The sequence below is a fragment of the Odocoileus virginianus genome, chromosome 24 (genome assembly GCF_023699985.2).
Source record: "Odocoileus virginianus isolate 20LAN1187 ecotype Illinois chromosome 24, Ovbor_1.2, whole genome shotgun sequence".
Lineage (NCBI taxonomy): Eukaryota > Metazoa > Chordata > Mammalia > Artiodactyla > Cervidae > Odocoileus > Odocoileus virginianus.
Window position 1 is genome coordinate 46,567,108 of NC_069697.1, and position 26,068 is coordinate 46,593,175.

General features: G+C 44.3%; 1 protein-coding gene across 4 annotated transcripts in view; it reads left to right on the forward strand.

Annotated features, from left to right (window-relative positions):
- The window catches only part of PPM1H (protein phosphatase, Mg2+/Mn2+ dependent 1H), a 288,609-nt gene that overhangs the window by 38,652 nt on the left and 223,889 nt on the right, over window positions 1-26,068 (forward strand). The gene's annotated exons all lie outside the window — the stretch shown is intronic.

Genomic DNA, 26,068 nt, shown 5'->3' on the forward strand with positions numbered 1-26,068 from the left:
AAGTCAGAATTCTGACCGGGTGGGAGTGGAGGCACCCAGTTAGCTTTGGTTCTCAATAAGCTGTGCTCAGGAGGGCGAGGAAGAATTCCTGAGACCATGTGCTTGTCTGGAAAACATTCCAGTGTTGGGCAGTCACAAACAGTGCCACAGTATCTTTCCTTTGTAAATATTTTAGAAATCCTGCACATTTAAAAACGCCTTTATTTGGTTATTCAGTGCTCTAAATTGGTTTACGAGGAACCCTCTAAAGTAAACAAACCACAGTATGCTATGTTATTTCTCGTTTGTTATTTAATTATCTCCTTTTATCTTCATCTTGGGAGCTTGTGTCAGAATTCATCGCTTATAGAATTCCCCTCTTGGCCTTAATTTGGAACCAAAACCTCCCTGCTCGCACTTGCCCATCCACCTTCACCTCCAGAGTGAATGACACAGAGGGGGTGTGTGTGTGTGTGTGTGTGTGTGATGCCTGGAGCAGAGGCTGTGTGTGTGTGTGTGTGTGTGTGTGTGTGTGTGTGTGTGTGTGAGTGAATTGCTCAGTTATGTGTGCCTGCGAGGCTCCTCTGTCCCTGGGATTCTCCAGGTAAGAATACTGGAGTGGGTTGCCATTCCCTTTTCCAGAGGATCTCCCCTACCCAGAGATCGAACCTGCGTCTCCTGCATTGCAGGCAGATTCTTATTGTCTCCGCCACTGGGGAAGCCCCAGCAGGGCAGCTACAGCATGTCATAGGCACTGATTGAACAGTGTGAATAATAACAACACTAAAGGGGCTTCCTTGCTGGTCCAGGAGTTAAGACTCCATGTGTTTCCATCAAAGGGGGCTCAAGGGTGGGGTGAGGAGGCTGGGGGGTGAGGGTTGGGAGAATAGGGAGTGGGCTCCAGTGCACAGGAAGGGTTTCCTTTCCCTGTTAGGGATGTTCAGGATGCATCTCACTTGGAGAACATCTCTGCTCTTTTAATTCAGCCTGATAGCCTTAACAGTAAGTGTCTGTATGATACTGTGGTTGCAGTTTTGTCAGGCAGCTCCTATAAAGACGTGTTATCATTTTGGAGCAAGTACCACCAGCAGTTCCCATCAGCACAAAAACATAACTTTCCCCAAACGCTTCTGTTGCCGGGGGACATAAACTGTCGTGGCTTCCCTTTGGCTCACTTCAGATTTTTGGCCATGAGGTGGCAAGCTTTTTATGACACCTGACCGCAAGTTCCATTATGGATGGTCCTAAGTCATTTCCTCCCCTGTGAGTAACTTAAAAATAGAAAGTAGGAGAATTAATTGGATTCAGTTGCTGATAATCGTTCCTTCACTGTAGATGTAAACTCACCTCCTAAGGGTTTTGAAAAGTGACTTTGGAGACTTGAGGACATTTGGTATCAGTGATCACAAATACTCACTGTGAAACAGGCATCTCTCCGTGATGATTCACTGCACCAAACATGCAGGGCTGGAGTCTGTGTTGTTCTGATCTGAGCCAACTACCTGTCAAAAAGCTGACAGGTGACGTGGAGAGAGTGGCAAGTGACCCCGGTGTCCTTTAGTCCCCGCATCCTCTGCATTCTGTGGGCGTGGGATTTTTGGGAACCCCGAGGAGACGAAGGGGCAACTCTTGGTTTAGGGGTGGTGGTGAAGGGGAAAGGTTGAGACTGGGCTGGAGAGCATGAGCGCGGAGACATGACCTGGAAACGCTGTCACGACGCAGGGAGATAGAAATGTGTGAGAAGGGGGTGCCCAAGTGTGGTCCTTACTGTGGGAACAGCGTTTGAGCGGTGAGCTTGGCAGTTGGGCAGGAGTGCTTTGACGCCAGAGTTGAGAGTTCGCATCCCATCTCTGCTACCTCCCCCGGCCTCGCTGCTCTCTGTGTGAAGTTGAAAGCCGGTGTGAGGCTTAGATGAGGTCGTGTGATGAGGACGCCGGTCACAGAGGAGATGCTCAGAGGACATGAGCTCCCTCCCCGTCCCACCAGGCCCTCCACACAGGTCTTTCCTCTCTGATCTAGATGAGGAATCATTACTCAGGGAAATTAAATGGCTTGCCTGACAAAGCTGGGGTTGCCCTCGCATCTCTTCCGTCCTGTTACACCTCCTCCTCGTCAAGGCAGTGGTACACGCTCTGTAAATGGAAGGTGCTAGGCCGGCTGGGGGTGCAGGGCTGTTTGAGCTTTGTCTTCTTCCTAGTTGCATCTGGTTGCGCTGCTTTACGGATTGGGCTGGCCAAAAAGTTCGTTTTCCCACAACATCTTACGGAAAAACACAGTACAAATAAAGGCAGTTGATTTGTCTCAGCAAAGCTGGCCTTCCCCTGTGGTTCCCCATGATTGGTACCCCTCCAAGAGCTCTTCTGATACCTAAATACTTGGATATTCAAAAACACTGTCAAACCCTTTTAAAAGAGAAGGGGGTGTGCCTCCCAAGCCTTATCTGTCAACTTCTTGTGAAAATTTAACCATTTCTCCATTGATTTACATTCTAGTTTCTGTTGGTTTGGGGTTTTCAGTTGTCAGGGGCCCCTGTTACCCTTTTGTTTCTTTTCCTAGGCCATCTGTCAGGCAGTTAATAAACCGTAAACAAACACATAAGTACACTCAGGAGTTTTAAGGGAAAGAATAAAGCTTTTGTTATACTACAATTCTATAATTTATATGTTTTAGCAATATGATATGCTGTATGACCCATTACTAAATTAAGAAGCAAGAAATTACTGTTATAACATGCATTACTGTTAGTATGTATTATCTTCCCCAGTTTTATATATTTATGCTTTGGTTACAGTTTTTCCCCAATTCTGGTCAACATACCTTGAACATGCAGAGCCTTCCAGTGGCCACTTAATTGTCATAAAACCAATTAAAGGACCATTTCTCTTTCAGTTTAAGGTTGACTTTCCTATCATTTTCCCTTCAGTAAGAAGTAAAGTGATATTACAGATTTTAATGTGTATAAACCAAGGAAGCCAGGTGACTGGAAATGGTAAATATTGATGTTTGCATGAGTTTTCCAAGCATTTCAGAATATATTTCAGGAAGTTGTTTGGGTTAATCACTACCAAATAAATTTTTACCTCTTAAATGACTGGTTTTTTGAAGCTTCTTTGCAAGTCCGCCTGTTTTCTAAATTTGGAAAAATCTGTGTATTTGAGCCCTGAAAAAGACAGTCTCTTAGCAACACGGAAGGAAGGACCAAAAGGAACAAATTAAGTAAAAAGTGTGCTATTATTTGTGTATGTTCTCATTGTTTTGAAAACCACTCTAAACATAGGTATTTTTTAAGCTTTTATAACATTTGATCAATTTAAAAAGCAACAAAGCAGGAGCGGTGTGCTTTTCCTCCTGTGTGCCTTTTTTCCTTGTCTCCCCACAGTTTTATTTTTGCCCACTTGGAGGATGCTCGTGGGCATTCTTAATTAAGAATTAATTTAAAATGTCTGCATGGAGGACTTTCTGCTCCATATTCAATTAACTTAGAAAACATTGCCTTAATAAGCAGATGGATTGGTTTTAAAGAGAAAACAGAATTCAACCTCATTTTAGACATCTACAGTAATTCATTTAATTAATCTTGGAAGCATTTTGCATCCATTATGTATCCATAAATAAGGGAATGCTGAAGTGACTCCTGCCCCCATTTAAAGCTAATTATGTGCTTCTATAGCTTGGTTCCTTTGCTTGTGTGGAACTGAGAGTGGGAACAGGAGGAGAGATTTTATAGTGAAGTTGCTCCCTGGGCTGAGCTGGGAAATCTAGCAGGGACCCTGGCTGCTCTGCCATGTTCTGTTGGTGAAAGCAAGCCACTGGGCCAGCCCAGGAGAAATGGATTGGGGGACATGGATTTCTCTCTTGATGGGGGGAGTTGCCTGTGTATGTAAAGCATGGGAGGAATTTCTGGTTCCATTTTGGAAATGATTTTTTACATAAATGAAAGGAGTATTCACTTAAGCCTCAGTTACTGTGTTCCATCCGTTTGGAGATGTAGATTCCTTTCACCCCTGCACACACTTGTTAATATCTCTAAAACCAGTGTCTTACAGTGACAGCATCTTGTCACCACTGGCTGGACAAAGCTGGTGGCTTGTGGTCATTACTGCTGATCGCATAGATGTGGATGTAGCAGTTTTGTTTATGTATATTGTTGGTAATATGTATGATGGGATTAATTGCACGTGAAAGGTCTTCCAAGTATTCCATCATGATTCAACACTGAAATAAAAAATATTTGTGTACATAGAAAGTATAGAACTGTATGAACAGGATGTGACTTTAGTATTGGTGAAGAAAAGTTTTGCTAGAGAAATGACCACAACTACTATTTTTCTGCAAAAAAAAAAACCAAACAAGAATTTTGGGGCACCTGAGACAGAAGTAGCTGAAATTGTGTTACAAGTTATAGCAAAAGTATTACCTTCCAGATAATAAATTATGCAACTTGAAAACAGGAGAGGTTGGTCGATCCTTTCAAAGAGATGAAAGGAACTTCAAAGCGGTAAGTGGCTAGTGTGTCCAATTCATAAACTGCGTAGGACTCTACAGCAAATGGGACTGTTGCTGAGGTGTGGAACATTAATTTATCAAACTTCCTGCCAACTTACAGCTGCAGCTGCTTATTTTCCAATGATTTGTGATTTGGAGAAAAATTGAGTTTAGACAGGAAATGCTGATAAAATCCCAGTTTCCTTAAAAGACTCTGAAGTTTTTCTGTCCTGTTAAAGGTGCTAAAGAGATCAAAGTCGTGCACATGGGGCTGTGACAAGTGATTATTGCCTTGATTCTTGCACAATTGCCGATGGCTGAAAGTTGTAGGTTTAATTTAATCATAAGCTAAAAACATTTCCCAAGAACTGAGTTCTTCTCCAAAGACGGTATTGTGTGTGTGCACATGTGTGTGCGCGGCAGTTTTGGTCAGCAAAGAGATGAATTCCAGTTGTCTGAAAGCCTTCTGTGTGACACTCAGTAAGAACAAGAAAGTAGTTGTTTAGTTGCTAAGTTGTGTCTGACTCCTTCTCGACCCCATGGACTGTAGCCCACCGGGCTCCTCTGTCCGTGGGATTTTCCAGGCAAGAATACTGGAGTGGGTTGCCATTTCCTTCTCGAGGGGATCTTGCCGACCCAGGGATCGAACCCTCGTCTGCTCTGCCAGGCAGATTCTTTAAACTGAGCCACCGGGGAAGCCGAAGAATAAGAAAGCACCAGCCTCCAAACTGGCATATTGGGTGTCTGGCAGCTGGAAGAATATTTGAGAGAAAACAAGAGGGGCATCAGATGGGAAAAAATGGACATCAGCAACTGAGTTAAAAATATTCAAAAGAGCAAGAAGATCTGTTAGGAATATCTTAACCGGTTTTTTTTTTTCTTTTTACGACAGGAGTATATGAGTGTTGCATGATAAACCTAACTATCTGAAAGCTTTTTCAGTTGTTATAAAATAGCTCTAAGTAACAAGACAGCATTATGTTATGGTTTACTTGGCAGCTTTTTTCTCAGTGGTGTGCAAACTGAGGGTTCATCTTCAAATTGGTTGCATCTCAGACTCAGTAAGTATGTGCTAGGCACTAAGCCTAAAGCTACTGTCATGGGGTTTCCAGTTTAAGGGGTGTTGAGAGTATTTCTGTTTGAGCCCCAAGATGCATTTTCAAAATGTGTTTTCATAGAGTATATAATAACAAAATTATTATGCACTAATGTCACTTGTATGGAAAAATAAGCTCCAAACAGCCAAATCTTAAAGGATTTAAGTGTTAGACTTCTTTTCTTTGTGTTTTATAGATGTATATTGTATACTCCCAACTAGTCAGTAAGTTCTGAGTGTATTGTACAGATTCCCCGCGTCAAAGTTGAAAGACATCAATAATCAAAGTAAGGCGTGAGACCTTTAGTTGTTAATGGCTGTTTATCTTCCAGGGGCTTCTAAGATTCATCCTCATTGTTTCACAACAGTAACTAAAATTGAGAGGAAGGTATCGAGATTTCCCATCTACTCTCTGCCCCGAAAGGTGCATAGCTTCTCCCACTGTCAGCATCCCCCACCAGAGTGGTACATTTGCTGCAGTCCATGAAGCTACCTTGACACACCGTTTTCATCCAGAATCCATAGTTTACATTGAGGATTCACTCTTGGTGTTACACATTCTGTGAGTTTAAACAAATGTCTAATGACATGCATCCACCATTATGCATAATGCTACTGCTGCTGCTAAGTCGCTTCAGTCGTGTCCGACTCTGTGCAACCCCACAGACGACAGCCCACCAGGCTCCCCCGTCCCTGGGATTCTTCAGGCAAGAACACTGGAGTGGGTTGCCGTTTCCTTCTCCAACACATGAAAGTGAAAAGTGAAAGTGAAGGCGCTCAGTTGTGTCCGACTCTTAGCGACCCCATGGACCGCAGCCCACCAGGCTCCTCTGTCCATGGGATTGTCCAGGCAAGAGTACTGGAGTGGGGTGCCATTGCCTTCTCCCGGACATAATGACAAATGTATAATGGCATGTAACATCATACAGAATAGTTTCACTGCCCTAGAAATCCTCTGTGCTCTCCTGATTCATGGCTCTCTCCCCTCCAGCCCCTGGCAACCAGTGATCTTTTTACTGTCTCCATAGTTTCACCTCTTTCAGAAAGTCATTTACTTGGAATCCTTCAATATGCAACCTTTTCAGGTTGGCTTCTTTCACTAAATAACGTGCATTTAAGATTCTTCCACATCTTTTGATAGCTCATAGGTCTTTTTAGTACTAAATGATATTACATTTTCTGGATATACCACAGTTTATCCACTTACCTTCTGAAGAATATCCTGGTTGCTTCCAAGTTTTGGCAATTATGAATAAAGCTGCTATTATCATCCATATGTAGGTTTCTGTGTGGGCATAAATTTTCAACTATACTGGATTCCAAGGATTGTGATTGCTGTGTCATGTGGTAAGAGTATGTTCAATTTTGTAACAAATCACCGAGTGGTCTTCTGAAGTTAAGGTACTATTTTGCATTTCCACCAGCAATGAATGGGATTTCCTGTTGCTCCCCATCCTCACCAGCATTTGGCAGTGATATGGATTTTGGCCATTCTAATAAGTGTGTAGTGATACCTTGTTTTAACTTGCATTTCTCTGATGACTTGTGATGTGGAGCATCTTTCGTATGCTTACTTGCCATTTGTGTATCTTCTTTTGATGAGATGTCTGTTAAGGTCTTCAGCCTGTTTTTTTTTTAATTTATTTTTAATTAGAAGAGAATTGTTTACAATGTTGTGCTGGTTTCTGCCATACAAGGTGAGTCAGCCACAAATATACATATGTCCCCTCTCTGTTGAAACTCCCACAACCATCTGGGTTTCCACAGTGCTGAGTTGAGCTCCCTGTGTTATATAGCGCCTTCCTGTGAGCTATCTATTTCATATATAGTAATGTATGTATTTCATACATTACTGGATGAAGCACAAGCTGGAATCAAGATTGCCGGGAGAAATATCAATAACCTCAGATACTCAGACGACACCACCCTCGTGGCAGAAAGCGAAGAACTAAAGAGCCTCTTGATGAAAGTGAAAGAGGAGAGTGAAAAAGTTGCCTTAAAACTCATCATTCAGAAAACTAAGATCATGGCACTTGATCCCATCGCTTCATGGCAAATAGATGGAGAAACAGTGGAAACAATGGCAGACTTTATTTTGGGGGGCTCCAGAATCACTGCAGATGGTGACTGCAGCCATGAAATTAAAAGACACTTGCTCCTTGGAAGAAAAGTTATGACCAACCTAGACAGCATATTAAAAAGCAGAGACATTACTTTGCCAACAAAGGTCGGTCTAGTCAAAGCTATGGTTTTCCCAGTGGTCATGTATGGATGTGAGAGTTGGTCTTTAAAGAAAGTTGAGCACCAAAGAATTGATGCTTTTGAACTGTGGTGTTGGAGAAGACTTTTGAGAGTCCCTTGGAGTGCAAGGAGATCCAACCAGTCCATCCTAAAGGAGCTCAGTCCTGGGTGTTCATTGGAAGGACTGATGTTGAAGCTGAAACTCCAATACTTTGGCCACCTGATGTGAAGAGCTGACTCATTTGAAAAGACCCTGATGCTGGGAAGGACTGAAGGCAGGAGGAGAAGGGGACGACAGAGGATGAGATGGTTGGATGGCATCACCGACTTCAATGGACATGAGTTTGGGTAAACTCCGGGAGTTGGCGATGGACAGGGAGGCCTGGCGTGCTGCGATTCATGGGGTCACAGAGAGTCAGACACGACTGAGCGAATGAACTGAATGTGCTTCAGCGCTACACTCTCAATCCATCTCACCCTCCCCTCCCGTTCTGTGTCCATAAGTCTGTTCTCTGTTTCTGCATCTCTGTTCCTGCCCTGCAAGTAGGTTTATCAGTACCAGTTTTTCTAGATTCTATATATATGCATTAATATATAATATTTGTTTTTCTCTTTCTGACTTACTTCACTCTGTGTAACAGGCTCTAGGCTCATCCACCTCACTAGAACTGACTCAAATTCATTCCTTTTTATGTCTGAGTAATATTCCATTGTCTATATGGACCACAAGTTCTTTATCCGTTCATCTGTCTGTGGACATCTCGGTTGCTTCCATGTCCTGGCTATTGTAAGTCGTGTTCAGCCTGGTTTTTAATCAGATGGTCTGTTTTCTTATTATTGACCTCTCAGGCTTCTTTGTATACATTGGATTATAGTTATCAGATATGTCTTTTGCAAGTATTTCTGAACTTTTAAAACATGTGATATCTAAAAATCAAGCATTTTTTTTTTTAATATTGTAAAAATATCAGCATAGAAAGCTCTGAGCAAGAAATACTTGTCCCATGTTTGGGGCAAGTTATCTCCCATAGTACCCCGCAGTGCCCTGGGACAGAGCCCTGGCCTCCGTCCCCCAGCTCTGGCCCGTTACGTTACACCCCTCACACCACACAGGATTGACAGTGCACCATCACTTGGAGATGTAAAGCCCTGCTAAAATGGAAGGGACTAGGACTGTCCAGTTTACTCCAAAATCTAGCAGCGCTCCTGGTTCCTAGTAGGCAGTAAGTGCAATATAGAATCTCAGTACACAGATCTTTGCTATAAATAGCTTTCCTCAATTTTGCATATGTATATTTTAATTGTTAGATTTAAACATGTCCCAACATTTGATTCATTTTATTTCAGAAATGTCTGTTTATCATGGTTGCAGTGTTTTAGAACAGTAGCCCTAGATACTGTATTTTTAAACATAACAGCCAGTAGCCACATGTGGCTCTAATGTCAGTTCCTCAGTCTCACTAGCTATATTTCAAGGACTCAGTAGCCATCCACGGCTACTGTGTTGGACAGTGCAGGTCTGGAACTGTTCTATGATTTGAGAAATTTCTGTTAGCCAGAGCTGACCTAGAGGGCGGATTGGTGGGGAGAGAAACCAGAGGCAGGGAGACCAGTTAGGTGGTGTTTGCCTAATGTGAAAAAAGAGGTGACAGCTTGAACTAGGCTGGGACAGGGTTTGAGGAGAAGCGTGCATTGAATTAAAACTGTTTAGAGGGAGGATCAGCTTGATCTGGGCTGAGGTATGAGGCAGAAGAAGAGGTGCAAGGATTTTGAGGGTTTTTTAAAAATTATTTATTCGGTCATGTTGGGTCTGCTTGTGTTGGGTCAGGTTGTGGTGCAGAGGCTCGTAATTGCAGCACTCGAGCTTAGCAGCCCCATGGCATGTAGGATCTTATTTCCCTGACCAGGGATCTAACCCATATCCCCTGCATTGGAAGGCAGATTCTTAACCACTGGATCACCAGGGAAGTCTAGAGGAAGAGGTAAGGTTGATGTCAGCGTTCAAGCAGAGACACCTAAAGGGTAGGTATAGATACCTCTCTGTGTGTGCATGGAAGGGATTTATTACGAGAAACTGGCTTTGCACTGGGGGACTGGCTCGGCAGACTGGAACCCCACAGTTTCAAGCCGAAACTTGTTTCTTGCAGGTGGAGTCTGTCCTGCCTCCCTCTTTTTCTTCCCTCTCTTCTGTATTCCCCCTCCCTCCTTCCCTTCCTCCCCATCCCCTCGCCCCTCCCCTCTTCTCCCTCCTTTCCCCCTCCCTCTCCCCTTCTCCCAACACTCCTTACCCTCCTTTCCTCCTCTTTCTCTCCCTCCCTCTCTGTTTCTCCCTCTCACCATTTCCCTCTCTCCCTATGCCTTCTACTGGTTAAGGCGGTCCACCAAGGGTAATCTTCCTTAAGATCAACTGATTTGGGGGCTTTAATTCCACCTGCAGTATCTCTTCACAGCAGCTTGAAGACAAGTGTTGAACAGTTGGGAGAGTGTGCCTATGTGCAGGCTGCCAGAGGGCGGTGCCTCCCTGCAAAATCCTCCAGCTCTCAAGAGAGACTCTTGCTTGGAACCCGTGTTAACCAGAAACACACTGGAAAGGGAATTCTGGGGAATGAAGTTTAACCTGACCCGGTGGACACCGCAAAGCCACCACAGACTCCTCTCGGTTTTCTGATTAGGTAACTGTGAGGATGCTGAGTTAGACGAACTGAGAGTCACAAGAGGAGGACATTTGAGGTGGAGGGGAGCAGCTGATGCATTCAGATGTGGTTTGCTGAGGTTTGAATGCTGTGGCTCATCACCCAGGCTGCTCATAAATCTGGGCCCCGGAACTAAGAGGGGTCTGGGGTGAGGACACCGATAGTGGGTCCTGAGTGCGGGCATGGCTGTGAGAACCAGGTGGGAGAGCCTGGAACAGAGGATGTCTCACCTCAGGGACTGAGCACGGGAGTGGAATCAAAACAGAAGCTGAGCTAGAATTGTTCCGGGGGGGCTGAGCATGGACGAGAGGATCATGTTGCTGTGCAGAGTGGCATGGCGTGGAGGAGCAGCCCACTGTCTGAGGACGTGGAGGGAGTGGAATTGAGCGTGTTGACCTGTGACTACAAAGAGCCCCCAGGGAAGTCAGAGTGGTTTGCTCAAATGCACCAAGCATGCCTTGGTACTGCCTCCAAGCCCAAGGTTGCCAACCCAAATGCCCACTAGGCTCTGGCAGGGAGCAGAAACCCTGAATCCAGACCTGGGGCCCAGGCTTCACAGAATGAATAATGAAAGTTAAGATATCTGGGACAGGTGGGAATTAGCCAAGTAAATAGCAAACCTAATACTCTGCCTCCCTCCCTAGTAATTCTGGTCAAACCTGATCTTTGCAAAAAAGAAAATTTTTTTTTAACTTCTTTACAGTATGTTTCATAACCTGGTCTGCTCTCTACTGGGATGTCTGTTTCCTACTAACTTACATCTTCTAAATTCTATCACAGAGGATATTATATATATAATTTTGTGTATGTGTTAAAATTGTTCCATTTTTTACCATTTTTTCTTTCTCATCAAGAAGCATGTTTAAATTATTCTCCAATGATCTAGTTTTAAATTTTTATTGTGTTTCTACTGTACAGTAAAGTGAATAAGCCATATATATATATGTATATGTACATATATCCCCTCTTCTTTGGATTCTCTCCCCATTAGGTCGCTGCAGAGCATTGGGTAGAGTCCCTGAGCTGTACAGTAGGTTCTCACTAGTTATCTGCTTTATACATAGTGTGAATAGTGTATATATGTCAATTCCAGTCTCCCAATTCATCCCACCCACCGCCTTCCTCCTTGATGTCCATACATTTCTTCTCTATGTCTGTGTCTCTATTTCTGCCTTGCAAATAAGATAAACTATATACCAGTTTTTCTAGATTCCACATATATGTGTTAATATTTGGTATTTGTTTTTCTGTTTCTGACATTTCACTCTGTATGGCAGTCTCTAGGTTCATCCATGTCTCAACAAATGACCCAGTTTTCATTCTTTTTTATGGCTAAGTACTATTCCATTGTAGATACTACCACATCCTTCTTTATCCAAGCCTCTGTTGATGGACATCGAGGTTTCTTCTGTGTCCTGGCTAGTGTAAATAGTGCTGCAATGAACACTGGGTTGCATGTGTCTTTGGGAATGATGGTTTTCTCTGAGTATATGCCCAGTAGTGAGATTGCTGAGTGATATGGTGGTTCTATCTTTGGTTTTTTAAGGAGCTTCCATACTGTTTTCCATAGTAGCTGCACCAATCTCCATTCCCACCAACACTGTAAGAGGGTTCCCTTTTCTCCACACCCTCTCCAGCATTTATTATTTGTACATTTTAAAATAATGGTCATTCTGACAGGTGTGAGGTGATACCAGAGGTCCAGTTTTAAAGTCGGTAGGTTTCAAAAAGTAAAGTGTTTCAGTAATAAAAGTTGTACAGACCTGTGGACATTTGCCTCTAGCAGAGATAATTAAGAATAGAACAGACTTGTGGACTCTGGGAGAAGGCGAGGGTGGGATGTTTCAAAAGAACAGCATTGAAACATGTATATTATCTAGGGTGAAGCAGATAACCAGCCCAGGTTGGATACATGAGACAAGTGCTCGGGCCTGGTGCACTGGGAAGACCCAGAGGGATCGGGTGGAGAGGGAGGTGGGAGGGGGGACTGGGATGGGGAATACATGTAAATCCATGGCTAATTCATTTCAATGTATAACAAAAACTACTGTAATGATGTAAAGTAATTAGCCTCCAACTAATAAAAATTAAAAAAAAAAAAAGAAAGAAAAAAAAAAAAAAAGAATAGATACCTAATCCAGACTGTCCTCCCTGGCTGCCTGTCAGGGTTACCTGAAGCATTCTATCACAGTGCCCTAAAGGGAACACCCTCCCCAGAGTTTCCAGTTTAACTGGTTTGCAGAGGAGCCTGGCTCGCAATGCTAATTTTAAGTGCCATGGAATATTCTAGCATGCAGCCAGGGCTGAACCCCTGTTTTAATCATACCATTTATATCCGCAATATTTTAGGTGAAGGAAGAGAAGAGCCGCCACAGCCTCCTGAGTAGGACAGGGAAAGAAAACAGTAAAACACTTCTAAGTGGTAGCTCATTGGAACAGTCCATTTTTCCCTCTGCGCCCCACTCCGGGAGGGCAAGACGCTGGTTCCAATGGACAAGATCAAGCCTGGGTAATGAAATGAACCTGCGTATCAACAGATTCGCTGCCAACAGAACCCACGTGCCATCCGTCACAGGTGACATGTGTGAGAGAATCTATTCTTGTCAGATACCTTTCAAGTAATGGTTCTAAATTTTTTGGTTTTGTTTCAAACAGCAGAACCATGACTTCAGAACAAGTCTTTTCTTCAGGCTCTGTCCTCCACCCACTAGCCACCAGCCCCCTGAGGCCTTTCTTAGGAATACTTGGGTTCCTCAAAACAGTTTAAAACCCACAGCATCAAGTGTTAAAGCTACTTCGGTCTTCAGTAGATGCTAAAATAAGCAAAATAAGCATCAAATTGAAACCAGCTGTGCCGTAACACGCACTCAAACCGTGGTCTATTGTTTCCTCTTGAGGTTTCCCCTCCAACAGGGCCCTGAGAACACTGTCTTTTTCCACCTCAACTCTATGTGACATCCTGACGGGGCTCAGGAACATTTTTCAGTAGAGATGATTGTTTTGAAAAGGAAATAGGTACTGAAATATAGTTTTAGATATTAAAATGGAAAGTAGCAGACCTACTCTTTCACTTCCCTGTTCTTTATCTGAGATACCTGAGCTAGCTTCTCTGCAAAGACAATAGTCATCAATGAATGGTCTCGACCAGAACTTCGTGTCTGCTAGAGCAGACCTCTGTTAACCATTCTCGTGCGTTGTGTGTGGTTTCCGTCTGTGAGCGGGGCCGTGACTCTTCCCCTGTGCCTCAGGGCAGCCGCACAGGTGCAGGAGCCGACGGTGCTCTGAGATGCTCACGTAGTCTGGGGTCTGGGCCACCTCCCAGAAGCATGGCCTTGGCCAAATTACTTAACGTCCCCCGAGACTCCACTGCTTTCTTTCAAGATGGGAATGATCATAACTCATAAGTAGCTGGGGGAAATCAAAGGAGACAGTCCCTCTAAAGTGTCTAGCAGTGTCGTGCATATGGAAAGCTCAATTGATGTTCGTTGCTGTTATTAATACATGTGGTACCTTGGAACAAAATGCTTTCTGCCCTCAGGGAGCTTATCACCTAGGGGAGATGAGCAGTTGGAAAGTATTTTGTGTGTGTGTGCAATAAATATTTACTGTTAGCTTGCTCTGGTCCAAGTTGTGGTTGAAGGGCTGGCAAGGCAGCTATGGCCCGAGACAGCAGGGAGCTCTGTGAGAGAAGCCTCAGTTCTCCTGGACCACATGCGCAGAGAGGACGGAAGCAGGTGGGGTGCAATAGCTTGTGAACCCAGCCCCTCAGCAGAGTGGGGAGAAAGGGGCAAGGAAGGCATTTCAGACTGTCGGGCGTGACCAGCGTTGGCAGGGAGAGGATGTCAGAGTTCACGAAAAGAAAACCTAAGAACAGATCGGCAGTGAGGAATGAGGTTGAGAAGTAGCTCAGGCAGTGATCGAAGCCAAGGTTGAGAGCATCGGCCACGTCTTCGGTGAGGAGCAGCCATTCTCCGCGAGAAGTGCCTTCTGCCCGATTGCCTGAGGATGTGCTAATAGTATCTCCTGGTCTGTGTTCAGTAACCAGGGAGCCCCGTGCATCTGTGGACGCAACAGCCGCAAGAATAGCCTGTCATAGCAGGCTGCTCACACAGTATGTTAAATCCCTGGAGGGAGACACTGCCAAGATTTAAAAAGACTTGGCTGAGAATACCCCACCAGAATGGTTATCTCAGACTGAGCATAGACTGTATTTCTAATCAGAGCAAAATATACATAGTCTAGGTCCAGGAATGCCATACGCCCGTCTCTGAGATAGGAGACTGCAAGGAATGAACTGGGCAACAGCATGTATGCAGGAGCAGAAAGAAGCCAAACTCTTCCTCAGGCTGACACTAAGGGTTGACTCGAGCCTGACCTGATCCGGTGCGAAAGGAAAGCCGTGGCCTGTGAGTGTGTGCTGGAAAGAAAATGGTAAGTGGCGGTTACATCATCACATTTGGTGGCTGCAGGGAACCGAGCACAATTTAGGAACTAGTCGCTGAAATTCTGTAACAGAATGTTGGTTTTGCAAGAGACTTCTACGGGTGTCCCCATCTCAACAGGCTTTCTACATTATTAATGTTCAATGGCACCCTGCCTCCACTGAACCCTCAAAACAGTGGTAAACTCAGACACTGGGGCAACGCCTCTGTAGGGATAGGTGATTCTGCTCTTGGAGCCAGTTCTACCTTTTGGAGACATTGGGGGGAGGTACTGTATACACCCCTACACCCCAGGACTGCTCTCCTGCCTACTTGTATTTTGACTTTCCTGAGTTGAGCATCCTCATGTAACATAGTTTTCAGTCTTTTTACCATAAATTACTTGTCTCCATACATGAGTTTTTTTTTTTTTTTTCTTTCACTCCTTTCATGAGTGCTGTTTTATGCATGGGCCACTATAACAAAAACAACATAAACTGGGTGGCTTGAGTATCAAACATTTATTTCTTCCAGTTCATGAGGCTGGGAAGCCTCAGGTAAGAACTCCAGCATATTCAGTGTCTGATAAGGTCCTACTGCCTGGTTCACAGATGACCTCCTTTCACTCTGTCTTCACATGGAGGGAGGGACAGGAGAGCTCTTGGGATCCCTTTTACAAGGATACTAGTTCCATTCAAGGGAATTAATTCCCTCGTGAGTTCATCACCGCCCACAGGCCCTACTTCCGTATACCACCACCTTGGGGGTTAGGATTTCCACATATGAATTGGGTGGGTGGGGGGACACAAATCTTCAGCCTATCGCAGTGGCATAAGGCACTTCCTGCATTGTTCAGCAGATGACCTAACTGGGCTTGAATAGAGCAAGATCATGGATAGCCACTGTCATCATCCTAAGCCAGATTTCTGTTCGTGGAGGCTAAGGCCACACCAGAGATTTTGGTGCTGGCATGTTGAGTTTACTTGTCTGCTGAAGCCTGTAGAGACGGTTTTGTTTCTTGGTTCCTCAACCAGTATCTCCTAAGCTTCTGCCCTCTTTCCTATATTTGTACTGTTTTTGACAACCCAAGTTCAGACCTTTTTATTGATCCCTGTTTTTTTTCTCCAGCTGCAAAGATGATAGAATTCTGATTCAGTGGGACAGGAATTCACTCTCACCCTGCGTTCTCCCAACCAAACATGGGTCACCGTGCCTGCCGTGTTACTAGTCAAGTCAAAGGTCATACTTGTCAGCCTGAGTGGGAAATGAATCCGCGCTCTTCCTGTGTCCCCCGGACTGGGGACATATCAGCAGGCATTGGAAATGCTTATTATTGATTCTCCACATTGTTCTATCCCAGTTTACCATCTCGTCAGTAAGAATATCATGGGAGCCTTCTCAGAGGTCTAGGGAAGCCCAATTCTCCTTGATTTCTTCCTCTAACTGACCAAACAGTGGAGACAGCTCAGTTTCCAGGTTGTTGGAATAAAGGATGAAACCATGCCAGGTGACTTACTCATTTTGAGTCAGCTGATTGCTCTTTGTTGTTGCTCAGTTGCGTCTGACTCTTTGCAACCCCATGGACTGCAGCACGCCAGACTTCCCTGTCCTTTGCTATCTCTTGGAGTCTGCGTGGGTTAGGAAGATCCCCTGGAGAAGGCAGTGGCTACCAACTCCAGTATTCTTGCCTGGAGAATTCCATGGACAGATGAGCCTGGCGGGCTACCGTCCGTGGGGTCACGAAGACTTGGACAGGACTCAGCGCAAACGCAGACTTCATGAACACGCTTCTCTTTTAGCATCTCATGCACTAGAGTCATGTCTGTATAGTTGAGAACTCTCTCATTCTGTTTAGTGAGAACTTCCAACCAAGCTTTCCCTCTCACCCAAAATTGTGCCTCAGGAAACAGTAAGATACCATCCAGGCTTGAATCTGTGTATGTATTAAAGAGGGTCTCACCAATGCTTGGGTGCGAATGGCCATCACAGTCCTGAGGGCAGTGTCTGTGGGAGGTCGGCTGTGGCAGAACCTTGCCTTTTTGCAGAAGACAGCTGTGAGAACAGCCGTGACGTGGCTGTGAGTTTTTGTGGTTCTCCCCATGCTCCTTCCTACATGTTCTTTCCATCCCTCAGCTGTGGGGGTATAGAAATCCCAGGGTGAGTGTTCAAGTGTTACACAATTCAGTATTGGAACTGAAAATGGCAAGATGGTTTATTTTTCATTCTTAAATTAACATAAAGCACGGAAGCTATATAAATGTGTTCATGCTGTTCTTAAGATAATGTCATCTGAATTTTCTTTGAAAGAAAAAGACATTTGAAAGCTTGCCTTTGTGGAATGAGAATGTTTTTCAATTTGGTCTTAGACTTTCCTAAATAGGGAATAATCTCTGACCTTGGGAAATGGTTCTCAGCAATTTGGTGTCAGCTGTGTCCCAGTTTCTCAGGTCCCAAGTCTTGGTAACAGCTTAGAAAGTCCGTTGTAGCAGCATTTGGGGAGTGCCTTCTATATTTGGCTCAAAGTGATATGGAGACAGCTAACTTATATATGAAAGGTAGCCAGCTGCCACAGCCAGCTAGAGAACTTGACTGTCTCTTCACTTCAGATTCATGCCTTGCTTTTAATATTTACTCGAGGTTAAGATGTTGAAGGTGCATGCTCAGACTTTCAGACACCCACTTGCCTGGTCCTTTGGATTTGCCTAATCGAACGTCTTTATCTTTTCACAGTCACTCCTCTCTGTCGCTGTGGTCACTACCCTGTACCAGCCACCATCTTGCCATGATCTAAATGGTGTCCTCACCATGATTCTTTCTGTTGCAGCATGCGGGATCCTCCATTGCGGCACAGGCTCCAGAGCATGGTTCAGCGTGGTTGTGGTGTGCAGGCTGTCCAGTCGTAGCACCATCTCAGTGGCCACGTGGCGTGTGGGATCTTAGTTTCCCAACCAGGGATCTAACCTGCGTCCCCTGTTGTGGAAGGTGAATTCCTAACCTCTGGGCCACCAGAGACGTCTCACCTCACTATCATTCTTGCCTCCCTCCAATTTATTGCCTAGACTGGACAGCAGTCAAAGCGATCTTCTAAAAATGCGAGTCTGACCACAGCATGAAAATGCTTTAGTGAGTGCCTCCTGGATTTGGATAAAACCCAGATTTTCTTGCAGTCTACACTGAGGCTGTGTTCCTCTGTCTCTGAAATATCTCTTATCTCCTAGCACACGGCCCTCTTTTCCGAGGCATTTTCTGCCTCAGGGCCTTTGCACCTCTTTCCCTCTGCCTGCTTCCCTTTGCTCTCGCACCACTCTTGTCCCTCCCCCCTCACCTGACTGACTGCCTGTCTCAGCTTAAACGTAACTTCCTCAAATAAGTTTTCTCTACCATTCTCATCTACATATGGGCTCCTTGTTCCCTTTGCTCGTAGCTCTTGATTATTTTCCCTCGGAGCCATTATCACAGTTTTTCCTTATGTCGTTTAATCTGTGTCCTCACAAACTGTCACGTTAACGGGGCTAGAGACTGTGTTTGTTCTGTCCTCTGCTCCAGCTCCCCGCAACCTTCTACACATCCTGATACGTATGTGCCCTTAAATATTCGTTGAATGAATCTATAGATACAGGAATTAGTGCTGTGTCATCCCACCAAATGTGGTAGAATGGAAAATGCTGTGCATTGCAATAAAGAGGTGTGGATTCTAAACCCCGGTCTGCCATTTAGCAGTTCCGTCTCATCTCTTGACCTCCTTATGCTGCAGCTGTCTTTTGTTTAAGTTAGGGATAATGATCTTGACCTAACTACCTTGGGGACATGTTGTAAAGATCAGATGACTCATTTTGTAGGTGAACCTTTTGGGGAATGGCCTGGAAAAGTACCTTTCTGTCCTTTGTCATTGCTTGCCAGTGACTTAACAGAGGATACAGGGAATGGAAGGACTTGGAACTGGGCCTGTGTGAAAACTTGGAGGCAGAGCAGACACCAGGCGCAGGAGGCATGCATGTTCACGTTTAACTGAGGAGGATGCACAGAGCTGCCTGGGCCTATCCAGCCAGGAGCCTGTGCTAAAGATGTCTTTGGAGAGCACAAGCTGCATATAAGAAGGGTAGTGATGCTTAGTCTTACCAGTTTACCTTCCACTTAGAGGCCTCGTGCCATGATGAAAAGACACTCAGCTTAGCGAGAGATGTCTTGAGATAGAGTCCTGACCCTGCCACTGACCAGGTCTGGAACCTTAGAAACAGACTTAACCTCTATTTCTTTCCTTACTGTGAAATAGATTGGCAAGAAAAATATTACTGTTTTTATTTCCAGGAAGGTTGTTATCAGGAAAGATTGGATGGAATAATGTGTGTAAACATGTTTTGGAGATGTGTTAGGTATTATATGCAGAAAGTAGTGTTTAAATTCAAAATTGTAGAAGGATTCATTCAATAACTGCCTTAAACCACCCTCTTTGGGAATACTTTATATGTAGATTTCTTAGTAATACATTTTCCTGGAATAGTTTCATTTGCTGTCAGGGTGCTCAGGAATGCAGTAACTACATACAGATTTGTAGACCCCTTTGGGAGGAGAATTTCCATACATTTTGATCTGATCACTGTTTTTGCACAGTGACTGCTAAGATGGATGCAAATGTAATTAATATTTTTTCAGCCAGAGAAGTCATGCATATAGGACATAAAATATCTGATAGATTGAACTGGGAAATGTGCCTCCAGCTGACATTGTTTGAGTAGACTATGCTAACTTATTGACATCAATTGATTTCGAACTGTACCAAAAACTTAATGATAGTGTTTTAACATCAAAGATAACCATCACATTCAGTCTGTGTTTGTTGTTGTTCAGTCAGCCAGTCGTGTCCCGACTCCTTGTGACCCCATGGTCTGCAGCACACCAGGCCTCCCTGTCCCTCACCATCTCCCACAGTTTGCCCAAATTCATGTTCATTGTATCAGTGATGCCGTCCAGCCATCTCATCCTCTGATGCCCTCTTCTCCTTCTGCCTTCAATCTTTCCCAGCACCAGGGACTTTTCCAAAGAGTCATCTGTTCACATCAGATGACCAAAATAGGGGAGCTTCAACGTCAGTCCTACCAGTGACTATTCAGGGTTGATTTCCCTTAAGATTGACTGGTTTGATCTCCTTGCTGTCCAAGGGACTTTTAGGAGTCTTCTCCAGCACCATGGTTCGAAGGCATCAATTCTTTGGCATTCTGCCTTCTCTACAGTCCGGCTCTCACAACTGTATGTGTCCACTGGGAAGACCATACATAGCCTTGCCTATATGGACCTTCATTTGATTTTGAACTGAACCAAAAATTTAATGATAGTGTTTTAACATCAGAGATAACCACCACATTCAATCTATGTCATATGTAAAATTTATCTTGATTTCAGCAGAATTAAAATATTTGTATCAGATCTGAGAATCCAGAAAGTGCCCCATCCTATTGGCCCTCTGGCTGGTGGTGTATCTTAGAGAGACCCAGAGTTAAGAGAAGTCTGTAATGCCTGTTCTAGAACCATGGACACATCTTTTTCTTTTTTTAATTGATTTTTATTGGAGTATAGTTGATTTACAGTGTTGTGTTAGTTTGAGGTATACAGCAAAGTGAATCAGTTCTATGTACACCTATACCCACTCTCTTGTAGATTCCTTCCCCATTTATAGGTCGTTACAGAGAGAGCTGAGTAGAGTTCCCTGCACTGTACTGTAGGTTCTTACTAGTTCCCTGTTTTATCTTTAGTGGTGTGTATATGTCAAGCCCAACTCTCCAGTTTATCCCTCCCTCGCCTTACCCCGGGTTGCACATAAATTTGTTTTTTACATGTGAACTCTATGTCTGTTTTGCAGATAAGTCCATTTCTACCTTTTTTTTAGTTTCCATATATAAGTAATATCATATATTTGTCTTTCTCTCTGACTTAATTGAGTTTGGCGATCTCTAGTCCATATGTATTGCTGTAAATGTTATTATTTCATTCTTTTTTATGGCTGAGTAATATTCCTCTGTGTGTGTGTGTGTGCGCGTGTCTGTGTGTGTGTGTGTACATACACAGACACTGCATCTTTATCCACTGCTCTCTTGAACATTTAGGTTGAGTCCGTGTCCTAACTATTGTAAATAGTGCTACAATGAACACTGGGGTGCATGTATCCTTTTGAATTATAGAACCATGGGTGTTTTTTACTTCTGTCAGAACCCCTATATTGATGGTATCATGCCCTAATTTTGTTTTTGACATTGTAATGCTTTTGTCCCTTATTATGAATTTAAATGGCTTCTTTAGGTGCATGAGTTTTTACGCTGGAGCAGAAAATTTTGAAGTTGTGTTCTTCCAATTAACATGTTTATACTTCATCTCAGAAATTCTAATGAGATTGCAAAAGCTGCATGTAAGTCTATGGAGAAGCATTTGGCAAGAAACTAAATGCTGCATTTATTTCCATAGATCTAAGTTTTAAAAGCTTAGTAAGAGCTTATAGCATGATTTTGCAAATTCTGGAAATTATTATTAAGTTTCTGCCTCACAGTAAATGTTATAGATACTTCATAGATGCCACAAACCTGCCCTGATTGTATCATCCTTAAATTCTTTTGTTTTTTCTGTTGTTATTAAATTGACATAAATGCACATGCCATACAATTTATCCCTTTAAAATGTACAATTCCTTGGTTTTCAGTATATTCATAAGGTTGTGCAACCATTACAATTGTTTAATTCAAAAGAAATTGTTTAATTGTTTAATTCAAAGAAACCCCATTCTATTAGCATGATTCCTCATTCTCCATTCCCTAGCCCGCTGCTGCTGCTGCTGCTAAGTCGCTTCAGTCGTGTCCGACTCTGTGCGACCCCATAGACGGCAGCCCACCAGGTCCCCCGTCCCTGGGATTCTCCAGGCAAGAACACTGGAGTGGGTTGCCATTTCCTTCTCCAATGTGTGAAGTGAAAAGTGAAAGGGAAGGCGCTCAGTCATGTCCGACTCTGCGACCCCAGCCCCCTGGCAACCACTATCTATGTAGTTGCCTGTTTCTATGGATATGACTATTCTGGACATTTCTGGCATCATACAATATATGGTCTTTTGTATCGGACGTCATTCAGCATTAATGCTTTAAGGTTCATTCATGACATAGTATATATCACTTCTTCCTCTTTATGGCTGAGGAATATTCTGTGGTTCCCTGGTAGCTCAATGGTATAAAGAGCCTGCCTGCCAATGCAGGAGATGGGAGTTCAATACCTGGGTCAGGAAGGCCCCTTGGAGAAGGAAATGGCAACCCACTCCAGTATGCTTGCCTGGGAAATCCCATGCACAGAGAAGTCTGGCGGGCTACAGCCCATGCCCGCCCTCCGCCCCAAACAACTGGACAGAACTTAGCAAGTGAGCACAATATTCTGTGGTATGGATATACCACATTTTGTTTATCCATTCATCAATTGATAGACATTTGGGTTGTTTCTATTTTGGAGCTATTATGAATAATTCCGTTGCAAACATTTGTATTCAACTTTTTGCTGAACATGAATCTCAACTCTCTGATACATACTTAGGGATAGAATTGCTAGGTCTAATGGTAACTCTTAACTTTTTCAGGAACCACAAAACTGTTTTACAAACTGACTGAACCATTTCACATTCCCACCATCAATGTATGATGGTTCTAGTTTCTCCCCATCCTTGCCAGTACTTGTGACTTTCTTTTTGTTTATAGTCATAGTAGTTGATATGAAGTGGTATCTCACTGTGAGTTTGATTTGCATTTCCCAAATGATTAAATGTTGAGCACTTTTCCATGTACTTATTGGCTATTTGTATACTCATTTGTAGGAATGTGTATTTGAATTTTTTGCCCTTATGTCCTTTAGGAATCTAGCACTGATCTTAATCCTCTGAGTGGTCCCCTGCCTAGGAGACACCGTGTCATCCACCCATGTTTCTACCCCTAACACTAACAGAATCATGCTGTCCAGTTGCCAAAGCCAGGGACCTGGAAATCTTCTCACCACTCAGCACATCTAATCTGTTAGTATGTCTTATAGATTCTTCCTCCATAGTATCAAGTCCATCCTTTTTCCATTCTTATTGTCACCACCTTGCTTTAGGCTTATTACTGAGCAAAAGGCTTACTTCTCAGTGCTCAGAGGACTTAATATTATGGCACTGGCTTTTGAGAGAAGAAAAAGCTTTATCATGATGTCAGCTAGCAAGGAGATGGAAGGCAAGGCTCTCAAATTGTTACTGAACTTGGGTCTGCTCGCTCACCATGCTGCAAAGCCAATTTACTGACAGTGGTTTGTGGTAAAGGAAAATATAGCATATATTGCAGGTGCCAAGCAAGGAGAATCCTGTAACTTGTGCTCAAAAGGCTCAGACTCCCTGGGAAGAGAAGGGCTTTTAAAAACAACATTTGGGGTGATGGTTGCAGGATGCATGACTTCTGATTGGTCACTGGTGAGGTAACAGGATAGTGTTTTGGGAGTCTTAATCATCAACCTTCTGGTTCTAACCAGTCTGGAGCTTACCCACTTGTGGCCACCATCCACCTGGATGAGGTCTTAGTTCATGTAGGAAACTCAGTGATATGTGTTAGATAGTTAGAGAAGAAAGCAGGACTCTGTTACAGCTGAACAATTGTGTCTTGACTGCCTTTCCTTTGTTTCTGCGTTCCCTCACTTTCCTAATTAGTACCTGCTTGAGTCTGCTCTTCGGAACTCAGGGAAGGCCTGGAAGACTAAAGCCTTTTACTGCAAACAAGAAACAGGGGACATAGAGGGCCTTTTGTACACGGAAGTCCCTTCAGGGTCCTTCTTGGTTTCAATCCCCACAAGATGAGAAAGAGAATAAAGTTTTGAACAGAGAAGTTAATCATAAACTCAGCAAGAGGACTTGGTTCTGAGGGGCTTGATTTCAAAATCTACCTCCCTGATCTGGGGTTTGATCAAATTTTTAGGGGAGGGGGGAGGAGGGTTGGTCGACAGAAATGCTGGAAGGGTGGGGTCCCCATGGAGGGGCTCTGGAACTTGGCCCTTTACGGTAAGGTGTGGTCAAGGATCTTCAGCACCAGATCTTCCTGGACAGCAGACTCCTTGCTTCTGAAGTGGTTTCGAGGGTCAGGCTCTGGTCAAATACCAGTCCTTTGCTCTTGGGTGGATAAGCTTTGATTCCAGGTGTCCTTTGAGGTCAAAATCCTCTCCTCTGTGCATGTTCTGGCTGCATAGCTTGCGGTTTTGTTCTGTTGTCTCTGGAAAACAAGTCAGTATCTCGTTAGTAACAGGATGGGGCCAGTTTGGGGCTGGTTCTATGGCTACAGGCTCTCTGCCCAGCTCTCCTGAAAAACTGAAATGACCTTTTCATTGGCCTGTCCATCTGCAACGTGCTTCATCTCTCATCCGCGTTATCTGCCATGAATCTGCTGAAGATCCTTCCAGGGCACCTCCAAATCCTAGGCCAACAGCCAGACCCCTGAAAGTGGCCTGGCCTTGGCTCCTTCCTTTTCATGAGTCTAGGATTCTACAGAGCAGAGTTCAAGGTCGGCTGCATCTCTGGATGTGCTCCTGACTGAAGGCACCTCTCATCTTGGATTTGTTCCCTTTCTGTCTCCCCTTCTCAGGACCTGCCCATGTTTTTGTGATAGCATTTATCTCCCAGCAGTATGTAGTCATCACGGGTTCTTGTTTTGTTTGTTTTTCCCCCTAGCATTCTCAATGCTTTTATAGTCTCTAGGATAAAGTAACCCCTCAAATACTTAATGAGCACATGTTCCCTGAGCCCCCACAACGTGCTGGGTGTTCAGGGCATCCACCATTGTCCCGTCTCTCTGCGAAGGGTTGGGAAGGTCTCTCACTCTGAGCCAGTGTAAGGCGACTTGTGAAGATGGGGCAGAGTCAGCCTGGAGAAGAGTCAGGGCAAGAGTGGTCCAGGAGTCTGCGCAAATGGCGTGGACTGTTTAAAGGCTTGAAGTTAAAAATAAAAATAAAAAATAAATCTTGGTATGTTTGAAGAACTGAAGAAAAGACCAGAGACTAGAGTCAAAGGGGACACTCTTGAAGCCAGTGGGGAAGACGGGGGTCAGTGCATTCAGGAGTTTAGGCCAGGTAGAAGGACTTAGGATAAAATTGAAAGTTCACTGAGAGGTGGGCTTCCCTAATAGCTCAGCTGGTAAAGAATCCACCTGCAATGCAGGAGACCCCAGTTCAGTTCCTGGGTTGGGAAGATCCCCTGGAGAAGGGAAAGGCTACCCGCTCCAGTATTCTGGCCTGGAGAATTCCATGGACTGTATATCTCATGGGGTCGCAGAGTCGGACATGACTGAGCGACTTTCACACTGAGAGGTCGATGGAAGGATTGAAAGCAGGAGACCGTGTCACATTCCTATTTATCTGTTTATGGCTGCTCTGCCCTGGGTCTTCGTTGCTGCGCACAGACTTTTCTGCCGGTGCAGCGAGCAGGGGCCGCTGTCTCGTGTGCTGCGCAGGCTGGCTTCTCACTTCAGTGGCTTCTTCGCTGCGGACCACGGCTGTAGGCGCGCAGGTTTCAGTAGTCACGGCGCTCAGCCTTACTTGCTCTGTGGCCAAATTCCCAGCCCAGGGATTGAACGGCTCTCCCCTGTATTGGCAGACGAATTCTTAACCACTAGACCACCAGGGGAGGCCTCATATTTCTGTTTTAAGTTAGAATATTCTCAGGGGGGGTTCACATGTTGGTTGTTTTGGAGGGCAGCAAGGATGGACGTTGAGAGCCTGTCTAAGCGCGCCGCAGAGAGGAGTGTGGTGTAGACCTTGGAGTCTCAGCCGCTGCGGCACATCCTGCCTCTGTTACTCTGCGGTCTCGCGCGAGTGACTCAGCTTCTCTGTGCCTCAGTCTGCACGTGCACGAAATGGGACCATGGACATTACATGTCCTTTTGAGTTAGGATTAGATGAGTTACTATGTGTCAAGCATTGAGAACAGATTTTGGTATGAATCTCCAAATAAAGGTCTTATTGCCTCTGTTGAAAGTAAAATATTTTAAAAGCATGACTTTAGTAACACTGACAAAGCATTGTTTACACCATACTAAAAGTATGAAGGAAGATGTAAATAGTGTGAAAACAAAGGTATAGGGAGACACTAGGAAGATGGTTATTTTCATGTCACCATGCCT